Genomic DNA, 20,619 nt, shown 5'->3' on the forward strand with positions numbered 1-20,619 from the left:
TCAAAAGGGGTACGCTCATGTTTTTATAGATACCACGGCAATTTTCACGACAGTGTTTTAAAAATTGCTTTCGGGAACAGTCTTACGCCATATGTGGAGAGTCGAGAGAGGCATCAATCGCAAGCTGAGTCTCCGGACTACATACGCTGCACTGCGTATTACGATAGACGGGATAGTTTTATTACAGTCATCGTTCTTGCCTCAAAAATCGAGCACAAATTTTCGTCGTTTCCATAGGCTTCCATTGCTAAAACTTTAAGTGCTGTGGGAACACAATTTTTACGTGCCATAGTGTGATCACTGCATTTGGCTCGTGTGGACTGTCATCCAGAACACGTTTGTCACCTGCGTTTTTCAATAATCGCCCTGCAGCTTTTGTTATTCGCAAAAAAAAACCCGCTCGTTCCATTGAAAACGCGCTAGCTTCGTGCCGGGCCCGCTTGGGGCGCTAGTTGGTACGTGTCCAGAAAAGCTGGATATGATAACCAACCCTTATATACAGCTTTCATTGATTACGAGACACGTTTGATTCAGTCGAAACCTCACCAGTCATGGAGGCATTACGGAATCAGGGTGTAGACGAGCCATATGTAAAAATACTGAAAGATATATATACGGGCTCCACAGCCACCGTAGTCCTACATAAAGAAAGCAACAAAATTCCCATAAAGAAACGCGTCAGGTAGGGCGATACGATCTCTCCAATGCTATTTACAGCGTGTTTACAGGAGGTATTCAGAGACCTGGATTGGGACGAATTGGGGATAAGAATTAATGGAGAATACCTTAGTAACTTGCGATTCACTGATGATATTGCCTTGCTTAGTAACTCAGGGGACCAATTGCCATGTATACTCACTGACCTGGAGAGACAAAGCAGAAGGGTGGGTCTAAAAATTAATCTGCAGAAAACTAAAGTAATGTTGAAGAGTCTCGGAAGAGAACAGCAGTTTACGATAGCTATCGAGACACTGGAAGTGGTAAGGGAATACATCTACTTAGGGTAGGTAGTGACCGCGGATCCGGATCATGAGACTGAAATAATCAGAAGAATAATAATGGGCTGGGGTGCGTTTGGCAGGCATTCTCAGATCATGAACAGCAGGTTGCCATTATCCCTCAAGAGAAAAGTGTATAACAGGTATGTCTTACCAGTACTCACGTACGGGGCAGAAACCTGGAGGCTTACGAAAAGGGCTCTACTTAAATTGAGGACGACGCAACGAGCTATGGAAAGAAGAATGATGGGTGTAACGTTAGGATAAGAAAAGAGCATATTGGGTGAGGGAACAAACGCGAGTTAATGACATCTTAGTTGAAATCAAGAAAAAGAAGTGGGCATGGGCAGGAAATGTAATCAGGAGGGAAGATAACCGATGGTCATTAAGGGTTACGGACTGGATTCCAAGGGAAGGGAAGTGTAGCAGGGGGCGGCAGAAAGTTAGGTGGGCGGATGAGATTAAGAAGTTTGCAGGGACAACATGGCCACATGACCGGGGTAGTTGGATAGTATGGGAGATGCCTTTGCCCTGCAGTGGGCACAACCAGGATGATGATGATGATGATGATGATGATGATGATGATGTATTTCATCTCTCTGGGTCTGCTCAGTCTGGGACCCGTCGAGTATGGAGACCGTCCAACCTCATTCACTACACTTTTGACTACGATTACTAATAAAAATGAGAACGAATACACAACAGGTGCGAACGCTATACGAAAAGAGGGCGGACTGGGTGCCACATTTAATCATAGGAATCCTCGAGCATGAACTTGCTGCTCATGAATTACAACTGTCCATATCACCTACAAACCCTTCCTGCTGTCCCGACAAAACGGCAACTGTCCCTAACAGTACCACTGAGGACTAAACGGATGCATCTGCGGCAAACGCAGAGATAAAGCCCCCGCGGCGCTTATTACTATGCATCATTCAGACTCGGCGCTTGACAATATTGGCTGTGTTTCGTGCACAACACGTACCCTGAGAATGGTAGATACCAGAGTTGCAGAGCGGCAACTCCGGAGTTTGAATGATTCCGGTATCATTCTACATCTTCAAACACCTGGAATGGAATGGCAATGGAATGCTACCCGATATTCCCATTCGGGACTGTGTTCCCGAATGGGAACATAGTCCCGAAGCGCTAAACGTTGATTTTAGGCGAGGCTATATACAAAAAAAAACGGTAAAATTGCCATATAGACTAAACTAGACTTCGTCAATTAATTACATTACTCAGTTTTTTTACTCAATATGGTTCTTTCAGTACCTCCCTAAAGGTGACGACCTCTGCCGCGGTAACATTGCAAGGCAGGAGGAGAGAGAAAAAAAGAAGGAATTACTAACTACTGCAGGCGTTCACTGAGTGCGGTGGATCGAATAAAAGCGCATCACTATTTTCACGGTCTTCTGACTGGATATCGAGTCACGCATATGTTGTAGAGTACTTCTGCCCGCAGAGGCCGGTCGTCGATCTTGTGGAGCACAGCGGTAAGTGAGCGTCTCTGTACACGATACTGCGGACACTGACACAGAATGCGGATGACGGTTGCCTCTTCACCGCAGTGATGAAATTTCCTCTGCTGCATATGCCTGTATTGTAACTGTCTGCCCTTCGTTTACAGGGAAAACCTTTTACACGATGTACCGACGCACTGCTTCCTCAACAATCACAAAAAAGCAAGCAGTCCAGCAAGCTTGCACAGTGTCCTAAAAACATATGGCGTTACAGCAACCTCGCAAGATCCTCTAAAGACCAGTGGTTGCGTTAAACCATCTTGCATAATCATGATTGTTTATCGTCTTATCAGTGAGGTCTATGACAAAGTATTTTTTCAGCTTCTTGGCAACCTAATACCAGTAATATTACTGTTCTGAAAATTATAAACGACATACACGTTTTGGTCTGACAACAGTAACGCAAAAGTCGCAGTTTTGCCAGAAAGGCGAAGCATCGATTGCGATAGCAAATTAGTAGACAGCTGTACGAAGTAAGGATAGTAGTTTTATCGGCCATTTAAACTTGTAAACATTCACTTACTAACTAAATTAAAAAGCATGGTGTCAACGGGCGCAGGCATATATGTATAAATCACACTTGATGACGGCGGACACTCGCTATCATAACACTGGCGTGAGGAAGCGCTGCAGCAGCAGCGAGCAAAGTTTACCCCCCCCCCCTCCCCCTCCCCGGGAAGCGGTCTTTCTCCTGTTTTTCTGCCCGGCGATCGGTGGCTAAGCGGCCTTGGTATATTGTTGCGCTGCTAAGCACGAGGTCGCGGGATCAAATCCCGGCCGCGGCGACCGCATTTCGATAGGGGCGAAACGCAAAAACGCCCGTGGTCATGTGTATTTGGAGGACGTTAAGGATGCCCTGGTGGTCAAAACTAATCCGGAGACCCCTACTACGGTGTGCCTCATAATCAAATCGTGGTTTGGGCACGTAAAATCCTAGAACTCAATTCAATTCAGTCTGGGAATTTATTAGCGCGTTGCAGAACGTACCCTGCCTTCGTGAACGTGGTTGCGCAGCGCGCACTCGTAAATGGAAGCGGTGGCTCGCGGACTTAGTGCGCCGCTAACACAGAACGAAGCTATAGGTAGAAGATACAAAACGGAGATGGCAGTATGCGGACCATGCTTAAGGGTGCATTCGGCATTGTTTTTTTAATTTCTTTCTTGCTATTTTTTGGTCGCTTCTGCATAATTGAAAGTAAACCATTGTGTTCGTTTTATAATATCTGAGGGTGAAAAAAAGAACACTGTTAGGGTTATGTGCTCGAGTTATGTAGAGAATCGACGCGAAGGTCATTTTTGTTAGTTTTGCTCAAGGCAGATCTAGAATTACGCATGCTTGGATCGCACTATCGAGCACGCTGATTATCAGACAGTATTCCTAGAGCGCTGATATCTACTAGCCGCTGCTCAAGCTACGCAGTGATTGCCCTATGCTACAAGTGCGACGAGTACAGCGAAAGTAATTCCGTGATGGGATCGGAAAGACGTATAATTTCATGTCTCACTCGAAGATCACGCTATACCTACCTGCATGACGTTGCCATTCCGATAAGCACAACTCGCGCACTGTTGGTCACTAGCTCGATTGACGTCACTCGCCAAAACCCTTAAAACTGGAAGCGCTGGCAGCGCAAGCCTCCACAACACGCAGCGCTGACATCCGGTCGCCGCGTCTGATCAGCCGCCCGAAGCGAGACACGCTGCATCCGTCAACTGCGTACGCTGCGGAGTACACGAGAACGAAGTCATGGGCCAACTGATGAACTGTTGCGGTTTCCAGTGCTGCAGCCGTACCCGAGAAAGGCTGCGTGGTCGACTACCGTGGCTCTTCGGACCCGCGCAGCAACTGGATCAGGCGCCAGAGCAGCAGCGGAGCCCTGAGCAGCAGCCCGAACAGCAACCCGAAGCGCCGCAACAAGGGCTGGAGAAAGACGCGGAAAAACCGGGACTGCCCTCCAGAGTCCCTCAGATTCCGAGGCAGCCGTTACGTCGTCCCTAGGCGAAACTCCGACGGTCGTCTCTCCGGCGACAACGTCTTCTGAGAGCCGCGAAGGCCCTCCCGCGCAGGTGGCAAGCAGCTCGAGTGGCCTGCGCTCTACCACTCCTAAGAGCGGCGCCCCTTTGACCGCGATACAGCTGCGGGAACCGAGGAAACCATGGGTAGTTGTATTTCCTATTATACGTATACAGGGCACGGCAGCATCCCGAGCAGGCGCCATCAAATTGCAGCCGCTTAATATACAAGTATCATAATATAATAAACCAGTGGCACCCATGCTCGCGTAGGCTTATGTATCAGCCTACTCAAGTTTGCGTGCCACTGGTTTGCGTTCCTATAGTCTTGCTGCTGTTCAGCATTCCACACTCTTACGCATTAGGACACTTACTGCCACGGCTGTATAATATTTAATGTTGGACGCGTTACCCGCTTTTGGCCATGGGTCCCTACACTTTCCTATTTTGCACGATCTAATGCATAAGCAAAGAAAACTTGGTACTTCTGCCCGCCTTGCCACCTCGATCGGTCTGTACGGACACCATTGGTGTTGCCTTCCACTCGATTATCTGCTCCCGCTTTCCCTCGTACTAATTTCGCACTTCCTTGCTGCTCCATTGGACTAATTGCGGCTTGTTGTCCGTGTTTTTCTTTGGCGGCGGCATTCCGATGGGGGCGAAATGCGAAAACACCCGTGTGCTTAGATTTAGGTGCACGTTAAAGAACCCCAGGTGGTCGAAATTTCCGGAGTCCTCCACTACGGCATGCCTCCTAATCAGAAAGTGGTTTTGACACGTAAAACCCCATAATTTAATATTTTTTTAATGCTTTTCTTTCTTTTCAGCCACCTTGACCTGTACGTCAGACTCCCCCTTGTTCGGCTGGGGCCGCAACGGCGTCGGTCCCTTTTTATCGTTCGGCATGTCCGACATCGTTTAATATCGCGCTATGCATCACGTTGTTTTTAGCGTTGTTTTTAGCGTTGTTTTTAGCGTTGTTTTAACATATAACGTGGTTTTTAACGTGGTTTTTGACGTGGTCTTAACATATAACGTGGTTTTTAACGTGGTTTTTGACGTGGTCTTAACATATAACGTGGTTTTTAACGTGGTTTTTGACGTGGTCTTAACATATAACGTGGTTTTTGACGTGGTTTTTGACGTGGTCTTAACATATAACGTGGTTTTTGACGTGGTTTTTGACGTGGTCTTAACATATAACGTGGTTTTTAACGTGGTTTTTGACGTGGTTTTAACATATAACGTGGTTTTTATTCCCAATAAAGCATCCTTTTACTTCTATTATTGCTTGTTCAATGCGTCTGTTATCGCTTCTGCGTACACCTCGGTCTTGCGGCCCGCGTTGTCGGCACTCGAGTGCTGTGCACTCGCCCGAGTCGAGGTATGCGGATGACCACTTGCTTCGCTGACGGCACACATCACCTTCGCTTACAACCAGATGCATAGTGCATAGACCGCTGCAGATGAATGCACCATTGCCGCGACGCATGGCGTCATCTGCTCTCTTCACTAGTCATTCAACGCACAAATGAGATTTCCACGAATCGTCACCACTTCCACTCTGTGAACTTCGCTGTGAACTAATTACGACCAGTAAATGAAACTCGGCGTAATAAGTTCTCATATAGACAAACTACAGTAATTTTTTTTCCAAGGCAGAGCTACAGAGCATTCGCTAAGAACTGGAGACGAAGTTATTTTTCGCGTAGTCGAACGGACATCGACCACCACTGGAGAACAGCTATATACAGCTTCACTGTAAAAGTCCCACAGCAGGACTGTTATCCGGTTCAGTCAGAAAACTGAGACGTCACTGAGCTGCAACAAATCGGGTCGTCAGTGGCTTGTATGATGCCCGATTCCGCGACAAATGAGCCCCGTTGCGCTCGCCTGCATACTGAACTGGCAAGTCCCGTCGTGTGCATTCATCTTAAGTGACGATAAATTGGGTAACTGTTTATTTTTTACAGCGAAGCTAAGGTACTGGATATGACGTCCGCACGGGAAAACTCTCCCCTAAAAATTGAGTGATAGAGCTAACAAAAATCACCGCCGAAGCACTCCGCACAGATGGTTAACCAGCGAAACTGAAACGTGCGGCCCCGGTGTTTAACACTAAAGTAATGCCGACGGTTTATTAAACGACTGCTTGGTAGGCTGCCGGATCCCCGGTACGCATTTGCTGCTTGCGTTCGGCTGCACGAGCCTGTTCTTGTGCCCGGGCTGCAACTTCGGCACGGCGTTCACGAGCTCGTTCCCGGTTCTAAAAAAAAAAATAGTGGGCTTTTACGTGCCAAAACCACTTTCTAATTGTGAGGCACGCCGTAGTGGAGGACTCCGGAATTTTCGACCACCTGGGGTTCTTTAACGTGCACCTAAATCTAAGCACACGGGTGTTCTCGCATTTCGCCCCCATCGAAATGTGGCCGTCATGGCCGGGATTCCATCCCGCGACTTCGCGCTCAGCAGCCCAACACCATAGCCACTGAACAACCTCGGCGGGTGTTCCCGGTTCTGCTCGCGGCGTTGCTGATCGAAAGCTGCCTGCTCCTCGAGCGAACGTATGACGCGTGGCCTACCTATTTCGGAGCTGGACAGAAACTGCTGTGCGCGCGCCCGGCTGCGACGGAGAGCAACGACGTCACTACTGGTGCGGCTAATCCAACACCACCTAGATAGCACAAGGCCTTTTCACTCCGATCCATGAGGTCATGTTACCTGGCCCGACAGCCATGGAGTCTAATGGAGATGTTCCCGAGTAGGCAACAGCGATTTTGACGTCACCGCTTTCATCACACCAGCCTTGTCAAAGGAAATATCGGGCCAGGTAGCGTGATGTCATGGATCCGAGAGAACACACTCTTATGCAAAATTACACCCTTTGGCTTACCCCTTCTGCCACACAACAATAATCATTATCTGCCTTGATGCGTTTCCTTTCTTTAACGCTGCGAGCCCGGAACTCTCCAGTAACGAACGGCACGCGCGTTATCAGAAGAGGCCCTCCAAAGGGTGTAAACTTTCTATACCGATAACGCGCGTGCCGTTCGTTACTGCAAAGTACCGGGCTCGCAGCGTTAAAGAAAGGAAACGCATCAAGGTAGATAACGATTATTGTTGCGTGGCAAAAGGGGCAAGCCAAAGGGTGTAACTTTGCCTAAGAGTGCAGGCCTTGTGCTGTCTATTAGCCCCGAGAACGAACTACAGGGGCGCTGCGAGCGCCGCTCGCGTGACGTCAGGGCGAGGACTCGCGCCTGTCGTCTGCTACAGTTAGGGCGGTGTCCGTATATGGTCCCTGGAATCCGGGCGCCTTTTGCAGTGTTTTCGTTTGTTCGCTGTCGTTCCCTCTGCTTGTATATTTATGGCGGTCGTCTCAAGTGTATTTTTGCGACGTCTTCGTTCGCAAAAATTTATTCAAAGAGCTCATTTCTTAGTCGACAATACAGTTCTCAATTGCAACGCTATAGTGCCAGCTGAAGGAGCGCAAATCAGCCCATTGCGGGCTTTTCATGCGCGAATCGACAACCGCAAAAACATAGCATATGAAAATCCAGCTATTATACCATATCTGCCGCAGTGCAACAAGTATGTCATAAATGCAAGCTATATATGACTTCTACAATTGTTAACTTGGTTTTAATCAGTTGCTTAGCGGCTATGGTGTCGGGCTGCTAAGCACGAAGACGCGGGATCGAATCCGGGCCACGGCAGGCGGATTTCGTTGGAGGCGAAATGCGAAACCTGTGTACTTAGATTTAGGTGCACGTTGAAGAACCCCAGGTGGTCCAAATTTCCGGAGCCCCTCGCTACGGCGTGCCTCATGATAAGAAAGAGGTTTTGGCACGTAGAACCCCCAATGTAATTTTTAATTTATTCCGCTAAAACAGGTTTGCTCACGATGAGTAGTTTATGGTATATTTCGAATTTTTGCATTTCTTCACAGAAATTCTCGGCAGTAACACGACGACTTAACTAACACTGCAGTTCATATTCTACCACTAGCGTTTCTGACTGCTTCTCAAAATTAGGCGGTTAATCTCTTGTTTATTTCAAATCGCGGTAGTTTGAAGTAAAGCTAATGGAGGCTTACAGCTGTTTGCAGAATACGAAAAGGAATCTACCAATATATATATATATATATATATATATATATATATATATATATATATATATATATATATATATATATATATCATAAAGGGATTCTATAACATTAACGAGAAGGTGGCAGGTCTTGTGAAACTTAATAAGACGTCCAAATCGAAGGTCGCACACGTCTACGCGCCTACATCTAGTCATGATGACCAGGAAGTCGAAAGCTTCTATGAAGACGTGGAATCGGCGATGGGTAAAATCAAAACAAAATACACTATACTGATGGGCGACCTCAATGCCAGGGAAGACAAGACGCAGGCTGGAGACAAGTCAGTGGGGGAATATGGCATAGGCTCTAGGAATAGCAGGGGAGAGTTATTAGTAGAGTTTGCAGAACAGAATAATATGCGGATAATGAACACCTTCTTCCGCAAGCGGGATAGCCGAAAGTAAAGCCCCTCCACCCACGCATCATCGCCGCTGGTCGGCGAAAACGTGTATGGAGGGGCTTTAGCCGAAAGTGGACGTGGAGGAGCCCGAATGGCGAGACTAGAAATGAAATAGACCTTATATTCTGCACTAACCCTGGCATCATACAAAATGTGGACGTGCTCGGCAAGGTGCGCTGCAGTGGTCATAGGATGGTAAGAACTCGAATTAGCCTAGACTTAAGGAGGGAACTGAAGAAACTGGTACATAAGAAGCCAATTAATGAGTTTGCGGTAAAAGGGAAAATAGAGGAATTCCGGATCAAGCTAAAGAACAGGTATTCGGCTTTAACTCAGGAAGAGGACCTTAGTGTTGAAGCAATGAACGACAATCTTATGGGCATCATTAAGGAGTGTGCAATAAAAGTCGGTGGTAACTCCGTTAGACAGGATACCAGTAAGCTATCGCAGGAGACGAAAGATGTGATCAAGAAACGCCAATTTATGAAAGCCTCTAACACTACAGCTAGAATAGAACTGGCAGAACTTTCGAAGTTAATCAACAAGCATAAGACAACTGATATAAGGAACTGTAATATGGATAGAATGGAACATGCTCTCAGGAACGGAGGAAGCATAAAAGGAGTGAAAAAGAAACTAGGAATAGGCAAAAATCAGATGTATGCGTTAAGAGACAAAGCTGGCAATATCATTACTAATATGGATGAGATAGTTCAAGCGGCTGAGAAGTTCTATAGAGATTTATACAGTACCAGTGGCACCCACGATGATAATGCAAGATAGAATAGTCTAGAGGAATTTGAAATCCCACAAGTAACGCCGGAGGAAGTAAAGAAAGCCTTGGGAGCTATGCAAAGGGGGAAGGCGCTGGGGAGGATCAGGTAACAGCAGATTTGTTGAAGGATGGTGGGCAGATTGTTCTAGAAAAACTGGCCACCCTGTCTACGCAATGCCTCATGACCTCGAGCGTACCGGAATCTTGGAAGAACGCTAACATAATCCTAATCCATAAGAAAGGGGACGCCAAAGACTTCAAAAATAATAGACCGATCAGCTTACTGTCCGTTGCCTACAAAGTATTTACTAAAGTAATCGCAAATAGAATCCGGAACACCTTAGACTTCTGTCAACCAAAGGACCAGGCAGGATTCCGTAAAGGCTACTCAACAATAGACCATATTCACACTATCAATCAGGTGATAGAGAAATGTGAGGAATCATCGTAACTGGTGATAACGCGTCCGGGCTAGATGAAAGACTTCCAGAAGGCGTCCAGAGCATCAGGCGCGGTCAGTATACCCGCATCTCCCCCAGTATCGTAGTACAACGCGGACCGAAGACAGGGAGCTGTTCTTCAAGAACAGCAGGACAACCTGCCCAAAAACAAACAGAATGGTGATGATGATTATAATGGCGGTAGTGGCCTCATATTATGACTCAGACCCCACAGGGGAGTGGCCGAGAATTGCGTGCTGAAACGGTTACCTATTCTTTTTAGGACAGAGGCACGCCTTCTTCTTCCTCGCCGAATTTTACTGACCCAGTAGACGAAGTCCGTTAATGTGCCTATCATCGTTGTCGTCGGCATAGAATATACGCGTCAAGATGCTGAGGAATGGCGCTTATTAATGCAATATTTTCATTCGCAGTGAGCGAAAGCAGCTTTCGTGTCCACGGTAGAATTGATTTAAACGGCTTCTATCCTACAGCCATTACATCATTGCCAACTTCCGTGGGATCGTAGTCGTCGAAATGGGATACATGTCACAGGGAGATCATGAGGTTGATGAATGGGAAGAAGGCAGAAGCTTGCACAAGACCTCAGGAAATAAAATAAATAAAATGGGGGCCGTGCTATTGTTTCAACGTCTATTAAAGATCCCCCAAAATATGAGAAGAGGCCGACAAAAATGCGGGCATTTTCGCAAAGGTGAAACCACTGGCAATCTTAGGACAGCATTAGCTTAAATAGAGAAGATGACGTAAAAATAACAAAAAATCTATAACGTTGACAGGGCGGCCAAATTTCGAGACAAATAAATCAGCAGCTGTCAGGCGCCTTCACGAATAAGCGAAATGCCTGGTCGTCAGATGTTAAAGGGTGATTCGGGTATGAAATTTTGGACGCGTATTCCATCAAATAAAATACAATGCGCTCTAGAGTATCATTTTTCGACGGCTCGTACCGATTCTCGCGCAATGAGGATGCAAACAAATTGTCTCACGTGCCAACTGTCACGTTCCTCGAACTGCCAACATTCCTTACCCGCCGTAGTTGTGTAGTCGCTATGGTGTTCGGCTGCTGATCAGGTAGTTGCGGGATAGGACCCAAACGACGGCAGCCATATTTCGATGGGTGTGCAATGCGAAAGAACCGTGTATTTGGGTTTAGGCGCAGTTAAGGAGCCCCAAGTGGTCCAAATGATTCCGGAATTCCCCTCTACGGCGTGCCTCATAATCAGATCGTGGTTTTGGCATGTTAAACCCCATAATTTTTTTAGCATTCCTTAAGGATGTCCTTGGCAGTCGCAGAACTCTTGAATACAAATAAGTGTCAGGAGTGTGCGCAAGCTCTTCGAGTATGCGGTGAAGCCTTTATGGCGTTTCATATCTGCTAGTCTACATTGCGGCTATATTAAAAAGACGGAACGGCAACATGGTAGAGAACATGGAGAAAGGATAAATCCCGCATATCATCATCATCATCATGATCATGTGGGGATCCCGCATATATTACTGCACAATCATTTTAAATAGCGGTCTTACTTCACGGACGTGGATAACCGTGACAGGACACTACATTGGGAACTAACTATAAGCACTATATATGACATATCAAAAGGTGTACCTGGCCCGGTGGCGAGTAAATGTGACATAATATTGGGAGCAGCTCCGGCCATAGCGTGCCAACGGATGACGACACAGAGACAGTTTGCATATTTCTCGTGTCGTGCCTTTTGCCTCAAAGTGCAAAACCAACCTATCCATGTATATACTTAATACGTAAGCACATCTCGATTTGCAGCTGCTACAGCAGCCCATCAGTGAAGATAGCAAAGCCGCTAGAGAAGTAATTGGGGGCACCTTAACGAAATCGATAGGACAAAATCAAAAGTAGTCCCGACGGCGTCTCTAGTAGACGCTGTGCGATATTCGGACGTTAAGAATGCGAGCCGACTGAAGAAAGGTTGCCACGGAGTGCGTCGACGATTATGGTGGATCCACACGACGGACTAAATCCGTCTTTTCCGCGACGGATGGGGCATCCCGTGACTACGCGTCACGGATTCGTGCCATCCGCGCGTCGTCCGCGACCCTCAAGGACGGAAAAGGCCGAGCTATTTTTCGCATCCGGATTCTGGGGGTCGAATGCTGCGGATTTAGCCTAGCATGCTCTACAGTCTGGCAACAGGCGTGGCTCTGGGATTTTTCTGAAACAGCTTCATGCCTGTTGACACCACTCATGCCTGTTAGCGCGCGCGACTCGCACAAGAGCGACCGCAGTGAACTTCAGCGACAAGGCAACTTTCTTCTTGCATCTCGTGGAGCAATTCCCCGCGTTGTGGGACATGAAACTCACCGATTACGCGGACACGAGAGCGAAAGAGACGATTTGGCAGCAACTGAAGAAACTGCTCTCTTGTCACTCGAAGCAGCCTGTGGTATTCCTCAATGTATCTGACCAACAGCTATCGGTACAAGTGGTTTTGCGTACTGAGATGCTTGTTGACGATATAGTCCTTTTGCCAACAGGACCTCTTTCTATAAACCAAGTACTCATCATGATCCAGTTCGAACAAAACAGCCATTGCGGCCAACCGTCGTTTCCTTTCGATATCCATCTTCATTCAGAGTGAAAAACACGCATGACAAAGTCTTTATTATACCAATGGCGTCATTTAGAGTGAGTAGAAACAAACAAGCATTTGGAACTTACGGCCACTGAGATCCGCATTGGCCACCTCATCATCTTCGAGGCCATGTTCAGCCAATAGAGCCACTCTAAGCCTACACGCCGAGAATCTGAGTATGGCTTTCGGCAACGGTGCCCACTCATGACGAATACCTTGCTGTCGAAGCTTCTGGACACAAATATAAACCTCATACAAGCCTCAGTTTGAAAGTTACGGGCCACACAGAGAACGACGACGACTTAACAGGTTCGAGGCGGACGGCAGTCGCTTAGGGCGGTGCCGCCATCTTTATTTTTCTGGCGCGGTTGTCTACTCCCTGCTCACTCCGTCCGTCGTGTGGATGCGCTTCGTAGCCGTAGCCGTAGCCTCATCGCTTCAACGCAAGACCGACTATAACACAGCGCGCACAAAGGTATGAGGAGTCTGCAGATCCCTTTCAAGATACGGCGCACGCGACCGCGTGCGGCCGTGCGAAGTACGCACTTGTTGACAGATTCGAAGCCGCCGCGCCAGCGGGGAATCTTCGCATGGCTGCCATTGGCTGTTTCTGAGCAGATGCTCCTTCGATACTAGCGCCAAGGTCCACTTCAGTTATGGCCCTAGCATGAGGGCACGGAGGAAGGAAACTAAGGAGAGGCCCTACCCCCTCCGCACGCTAGGAGAAAAATGTGGCGGAAATGACGTATAAGGTCTTATTTTTTTGCTGCTTTTTTATTTTTTTGTTGCATGGCTACGCCTTTTGGGCCACAATGGCAGCGTTGTTCTGATTTTTTGAGCGCTCACATGTGTTGCTCTGGTAGGTTTCGTGCCGTGGCAAAGGCGCTGTGTGGGCGGGTTTGCGTTAGTCACCGTGTCTTGTTGCGCTGTGTTACCTGCACCGTGCTCTGCCGGATGTTGCGCGAGCGCGCGCGCTCCGCGCGCGATACCACGCGCAGCGCGCCGTGGTTTCGCGAAAGATGTAAACAAGAGAGGAGGGTGGCACAAAAGGCGGAGCATCGCCATGAGCAACGCCAACTTCCGGCTTCACTTTTGCTTCACAAAGAGTGACGTCAGGGCCTCTCCTTAGTTTCCTTCCTCCGTGCATGAGGGCGATACTATGGCAATATGGCGGCGCACACAAATGTTTATGTCGTCATGGCGACAGAAACTGCAGGCGCGTGGCACCTCCTCACGCGAGCGGCAGTTCCTCAGCCTAACGCCCCTGAAACTTCGTAAAGTAGTGCCACTCTCCTCCTCCGCCTTCACTCCTCCTCGTTTCTCCTCTCTTTCACGCTCCCTCCTGGACCATGGCGCCGCCTACGATGCTCGAGCGCAGCAGACGACCTTTCGCGCAGTGAATGCACGCATAGCAAGGCAGTGCTCTTTAGGCATTCACGTTGGCTTTCCAGCTCCGCGTAACTTCGTGTATAGCATAGAATTTTTAGTCGGATGCTTATACAGATTCGGTAACCGCAGCGTTTGTTTCATTTTTGATAACTATTACTTTAAAAAGTACCTAAAGGAGTGTTAACGCTGTGCGTTGACGACTGCGAATGTATCACGTGCCCTACAATTAGGTACGCAGCATTTGTCAAGGCAGGACCAGGCAGGATTCCGTAAAGGCTGCTCAACAATAGATCATATTCACACTATCAATCAGGTGATAGAGAAGTGTGCGGAATATAACCAACCCTTACATATAGCTTTCATTGATTACGAGAAAGCGTTTGATTCTGTCGAAACCTCAGCAGTCATGGAGGCATTACGGAATCAGGGTGTAGACGAGCCGTATGTAAAAATACTGAAAGATATCTATAGCGGTTCCACAACCACCGTAGTCCTCCATAAAGAAAGCAACAAAATCCCAATAAAGAAAGGCGTCAGACAGGGAGATACGATCTCTCCAATGCTATTCACAGTGTGTTTACAGGAGGTATTCAGAGACCTGGATTGGGAAGAATTGGGGATAATTGTTAATGGAGAATACCTTATTAACTTGCGATTCGCTGATGATATTGCCGTGCTTAGTAACTCAGGGGACCAATTGCAATGCATGCTCACTGACCTGGAGAGGCAAAGCAGAAGACTGGGTCTAAAGAATAATCTGCAGAAAACTAAAATAATCTTTAACAGTCTCGGAAGAGAACAGCAATTTACAATAGGCAGCGAGGCACTGGAAGTAGTAAGGGAATACATCTACTTAGGGCAGGTAGTGACGGCAGATCCCGATCATGAGACGGAAATAATCAGAAGAATAAGAATGGGCTGGGGTGCGTTTGGCAGGCATTCTCAGATCATGAACAGCAGGTTGTCATTATCCCTCAAGAGGAAAGTGTATAATAGCTGTGTCTTACCAGTACTCACCTACGGGGCAGAAACCTGGAGGCTTACGAAAAGGGTTCTACTCAAATTGAGGACGACGCAACGAGCTATGGAAAGAAGAATTATAGGTGTAACGTTAAGAGATAAGAAAAGAGCAGATTGGGTGAGGGAACAAACGCGAGTTAATGACATCTTAGTTGAAATCAAGAAAAAGAAATGGGCATGGGCAGGACATCTAATGAGGAGGGAGGATAACCGATGGTCATTAAGGGTTACAGATTGGATCCCAAGGGAAGGGAAGCGTAGCAGGGGGCGGCAGAAAGTTAGGTGGGCGGATGAGATTAAGAAGTTTGCAGGGACGGCATGGCCACAATTAGTACATGACCGGGGTTGTTGGAGAAGTATGGGAGAGGCCTTTGCCCTGCAGTGGGCGTAACCAGGCTGATGCTGATGATGATGGTTTGTCAAGGGTGTGTCGCAAGATCTTGTGGCGAATGGCTGTAAATAACACGTTTACCATCGCATGACAACCTCTTGGCTTCCAGCAAGCCCTCAGCCTAAAGAATCCGCGCCGCCCTTACCATGTGAATTCGCGGCGCGTATCAGCTATGACGTACAAAGGCTGACGGAGATCACTGCTCTGGAGGTTCGAAAGTGTATTACAAGCTACAGTGCCGCCAACGTGCGTGCTTGCCAAACTAAGCGCGCGTAAAGCCTCAGAGGTGGGCGCTGGTGCTATCATGTTTCTCGTGTCTCAACGCCGACAGAAATACCGCGGCCGATCATCGAGTCGGGACTGTGCGTACACAAGAAAATAAAATGAGTTTTTAGCATTCGTGCGCGAAGCGGGAGCGCGATAACAATGCTTGGCTAAATCTCAAACAAGACCACTGTGGCCTTCAGTAATTTTTTCAGGTTAATGACTTATCACGAATAACACTTCATCGTGCGTTGGTTCGTCCGTTTACTAAATGACGTACGTGTCGCGAACCGAGTTGCACTGAGGTGCATGCATTGAGGACGGCTGCACTCTATTCGAAGTAACATTTGCGAGAAATGACTTTATTAGTGAAGTCATGATCGCGCGAAAAATCCCCCCGCCATGACGCGGCCGAAATTGCGGCAAGTGAAATGATGTTTCATCCATAGGTTAAAATGATATGAAACGGCATTCGAGTTGCAAGTTAACAGTTTATTTTCACATAGATGCATTACAGATATGCCTTTGCAGTCACAAGTCCGTGTGCACCATTTATTGTCTCACTGCGTAAATAAACGCACCAGCCTAAGAGTCCTACAGCAAGCGCGTCTCAATTAGGCATAGTGACTGCAGAAAGTAATAGTGGCATAGACGAGCAAGCGAACTACTATATGAGCGCGCGAACTAAACGAGCGAGCAAACGACTAAACGAGCGCGCGAACGAACGAGCAAACGACTAAGCACGAACGACGGCTAAACCAGCCAGGGAACGGGCGGGCAACCGCACGTTTTCTTTGCGAGTGCTCCACCGCCACAGCTTAAGCTTCGCACACTTTAAAGCTCACGCGAATTAGCACATACGTCTCAATTACCTATGATGCTGTCGCTCGACGACGAACGCACCGCGTAACACGGTTTCGGGAGAGCACGCACGCTTTTCATCGGTGCCTCTGTATCGCAAATCCACCGGGCGACCCGCCAACGAAAACACGAACAAATGTGGCAAACAAAGCTAGTCTATCTAAAGAAGGCTAGTAAGTAACCACAAAAGGCAGAGAGTTGCTCTCCTGAGGCGTTTTCATGATCGAGACTGAAATTTTATCAAAAGGACTGCGCTGAATCTTAAAAATTTCGTAATCACGTTATCGCACGCAACCTCGCGTGCCCGCGAACTCACGCCGGTTGGCGTTCAAAACGTTTAAGCGCACCAAATATGACTAACACGACCACGTAGTGCGCATATAAGCAAAGCAGACGTTGCGTAAAAATCATGTTAAAGCGGGCGTACAAATGACAACAAGCACAGTGAACTGTGCAATATCCACTACGTTATTTCCCGCAGCACAATACGCAAGCCTGGCACATACAATATTCTGAGAGAGCCACAACTTACATCACATAGCCGCGCGGAGGAAGTTGGTCGGAAGTTCTCCCTCCCGACTTGGTCTTTCTTCTTAACCCGTTGCGCTTACCGGACGGTATCGCGAACATATTCTTGCCTTTGCTAAAACTATATTGGCATCCGAACGCGCAGCAGGTCATGGTAACAGAAAATTACGTGAAGCGACGTCGCACTTGCCACAAAACATCCTTCAAGACATTCACAAAATCAAAACAACACAGAATACGAATGGAAGGAATGGAGCCAACAAGCGCCGCTTCTCGACCAAAGATGGCACTGAAGCGCGACTGTAAACAAACGAAGCCGGCGCAAGGGGCCACGTGATGCCATTTGGCCAATAGCGACACGGCGTCGGCTTCGGCCAGAGCACTGGAGGAGGAGGCGGCATTCTTCAAAGCATGGCACTACTTTACGAAGTTTAAGGGGCTTTACCTCAGCCTAGCGCTCTTTGTTTTTGTTATGAGGACCCGTACCGATCCCTCTATGCCCTCTCCCATGCCCCACGCACCTTTACTTTTGCTTTTTTTCTGCCTGTCCGCGGCGCTTATATATATATATTTTTTTTTTGTCGCACGCATGCGCTACCCCAGGCATTGTTTGTGAACTGGCGCGCGGTGCGCCGTGGGTTCTTTATGCGTTAGCACGCACGCAGTCCTGTCCATACTTTCTTTGAGTATGCCAGGATATGCCAGAACAAATACAAGTTCAACTTCCAACGCAACAGTCCTTTGGCCTCGTTTGATTGACTTCCGCTTCCGAAAACAAATATTTTCGCATAACTTGGTTTGATACACGCTCAGAAAATGAACAAAGGTGAAAAATGCATGACTTGATTTCTAAACAACAGAAAAGTTAACAGACAGTGAAATAAAAAATATATATAAAACTCAAGAAAACACGAAGGCCGTTTCATGTACACACATATAAAAGATTTTTATGTAATGTCCTATAGACCAAAGTGTAGAAGAGCTTCTGATATGCGCACTAAGATATTGCACGAAACTGGACGACGTGTATGACATAGTCACGACAACTAAAGACAGGGAAAATTCACTAGTAATGTAAAAACAATGACACGCAAAATACCTAAAATATAGAATAGAATGCTAACACTGTTTGGTTGGCAGCCATACAAAAAAAAACAAGAGCTTACGTATAGACCTGCACAAAAGTATATGAAATGCATGACATGTTCATTACTACTGAACAAAATGAAAAAGACATGGCAGAAGAAAAATAACATTGTACTAAAAACTGAAATACACATTATCACATTGTTTTGCACTTGGCCACAACTTGAGTAACGGTGGCAAGGGGTAACAGCAGGTAGTGCAGCTTTTGCAGCAGCACATAGTAAACATTCACAAAAAGGCCTATTCCTCAATCAAAGAGGAGGTAAAATAAGCCAACACGACTTTTCTTTCACCCCGAATGCAATGCTTAGCAGTAAAATTACGTCACTTAAGGCACAAAGTCGTACCTACTGGGCACTCATTTGTGTAATAAACGGGAACTGCAAAAATCTACATTTAGGACACTTGCAATGCTAATGGCTTCCGGACGAAAAAAAAAGCGTACCTGCCTAATGAAGGTTGTTCGCGCGGTTTTCCCATCGAGGATTACTGAGATTATACGAGGTCTGTTAGAAAAGTATCCGACATTTTCTTTTGGTGTTTGTGTGTGTGTCTGTGTGTGTGTGTGTGGGGGGGGGGGGCTGATGGATATGAAACAAGCGCGCTTGCATCAGCCGACCTTGAATCTTTGTGCCCATGCGCGAATTTTTTCCGGCCTGCCGATAGCGTCAGTCGCTGGTACGCAGAGTTTGAGTGAGGTAGTGCGCAGTGCTCGCGTCAGTTTTTTAGTGCAAGGAAAATGGCATAGCGATTGGAGCAGCGCTACTGCGTCAGATTTTGCCAGAAACTGGGAGACAGCAAAGTGAAAACCATTCGAAAGATTCAGACGGCTTTCGGTGACGATGCTATCAGCAGCACATAGATTATGGAGTGATGCCACTGGTTTAAAGACGGCCGCACATCGGTGGAGAGCGAGCCACGCTCCGGTCGGCCATCAACATGCCGAAATGCCCAGGTCATTGCCGAAGTAAACGCTGTGGTGATGCAAGACCATCGTATGACTATCCGAGAAATTGAGGGAGGGGTGGGCATCAGCACTTTTTCTGCACATTCCATTATGACCGAAGATTTGGCCATAAAGAGAGTTGCCGCGAAATTCGTGCCAAAGCTGCTCACGGTGGAGCAAATGCAACTTCATGTTGAAGTCTCACAGGACATGCTGGATTACGCAAACAGTGGCCCGGACTTCATGAACACCATAATCACTGGTGACGAGTGTTGGGTGTGCGGGTACGACCCGGAAACAAAATCCCAGTCGTCACAATGGAAGGATTCCATGTCACCAAGACCAAAGAAGGCGCAGCAACGTCAAAGTGATGCTGACTGCTTTCTTTGACTCCCGCGGTGTGGTACACCACGAGTACGCGCCACAAGGTCAAACAATCACCAAAGAGTACTACAGGGATGTTCTCCGTCGCCTACGTAGTGCTGTGCGGCGCAAGAGACCGCAGTTGTGATCAATAGGAAATTGGCACATCCATCACGACAATGCTTCTGCGCATTACTCGCACTTGATTCACACTTTTCGGCGAAAAACCAGACTCCTGCAGTTCAACAGGCTCCTTAGTGTCCTGATATGGCCCCCCTGCGGCTCTTGGTTGTTTCCCAAAGTCAAGAGGCCATTGACAGAAGCGCGATTTCAGACAAGAAAGGACATTATGGCTGCAGCGACAGCTGAGCTAAAGTCCCTTCCGAAAGAAGCCTTTTCGGAATGCTTCCAACAATGGCAGCACCGCAGGGAGAAGTGTGTGGAGTCCCCAGGAGACTACTCTGAGGGTGATTCGGTTTCCGACGCTCCAGTTGTGCGAGTTTTTATTCTTCGGCCTAAGGTCGGATACTTTTCTAACAGACCTCGTACACAAACATGAACAGTAATTTTTCAGCTGTTAGTACGTTTGGAGAACGTAAAACACAGAAGAAGCAATGAGGGCGGAATGGAAAGCTGGGCAAGTGACTGCAGTTGCAGAATGAGACTTGGCACAGAAAACACGTCATAGACCAGGTGGCAATGAGGAGGAACATCTGTTTATCAGCTTTCTCTACCGGTAAGAGGGAAGTGTAGCACAATCAAGGCGCAACGACGTCCGG

At 47.5% G+C, this 20,619-nt stretch overlaps 1 protein-coding gene and 1 long non-coding RNA gene across 3 annotated transcripts in view; one reads left to right on the forward strand and one right to left on the reverse strand.

Moving 5' to 3' along the window:
- LOC135917578 (visual pigment-like receptor peropsin) overlaps positions 1 to 20,619 on the reverse strand; it is a 633,033-nt gene that overhangs the window by 510,605 nt on the left and 101,809 nt on the right. The window lies entirely within an intron of this gene.
- On the forward strand, positions 4,000 to 5,555 carry LOC135917558 (uncharacterized). The gene is made up of 2 exons (XR_010569324.2): positions 4,000 to 4,681; positions 5,362 to 5,555. It is a non-coding gene; the product is annotated as an uncharacterized lncRNA (long non-coding RNA).

The sequence above is a fragment of the Dermacentor albipictus genome, chromosome 5 (genome assembly GCF_038994185.2).
Source record: "Dermacentor albipictus isolate Rhodes 1998 colony chromosome 5, USDA_Dalb.pri_finalv2, whole genome shotgun sequence".
Lineage (NCBI taxonomy): Eukaryota > Metazoa > Arthropoda > Arachnida > Ixodida > Ixodidae > Dermacentor > Dermacentor albipictus.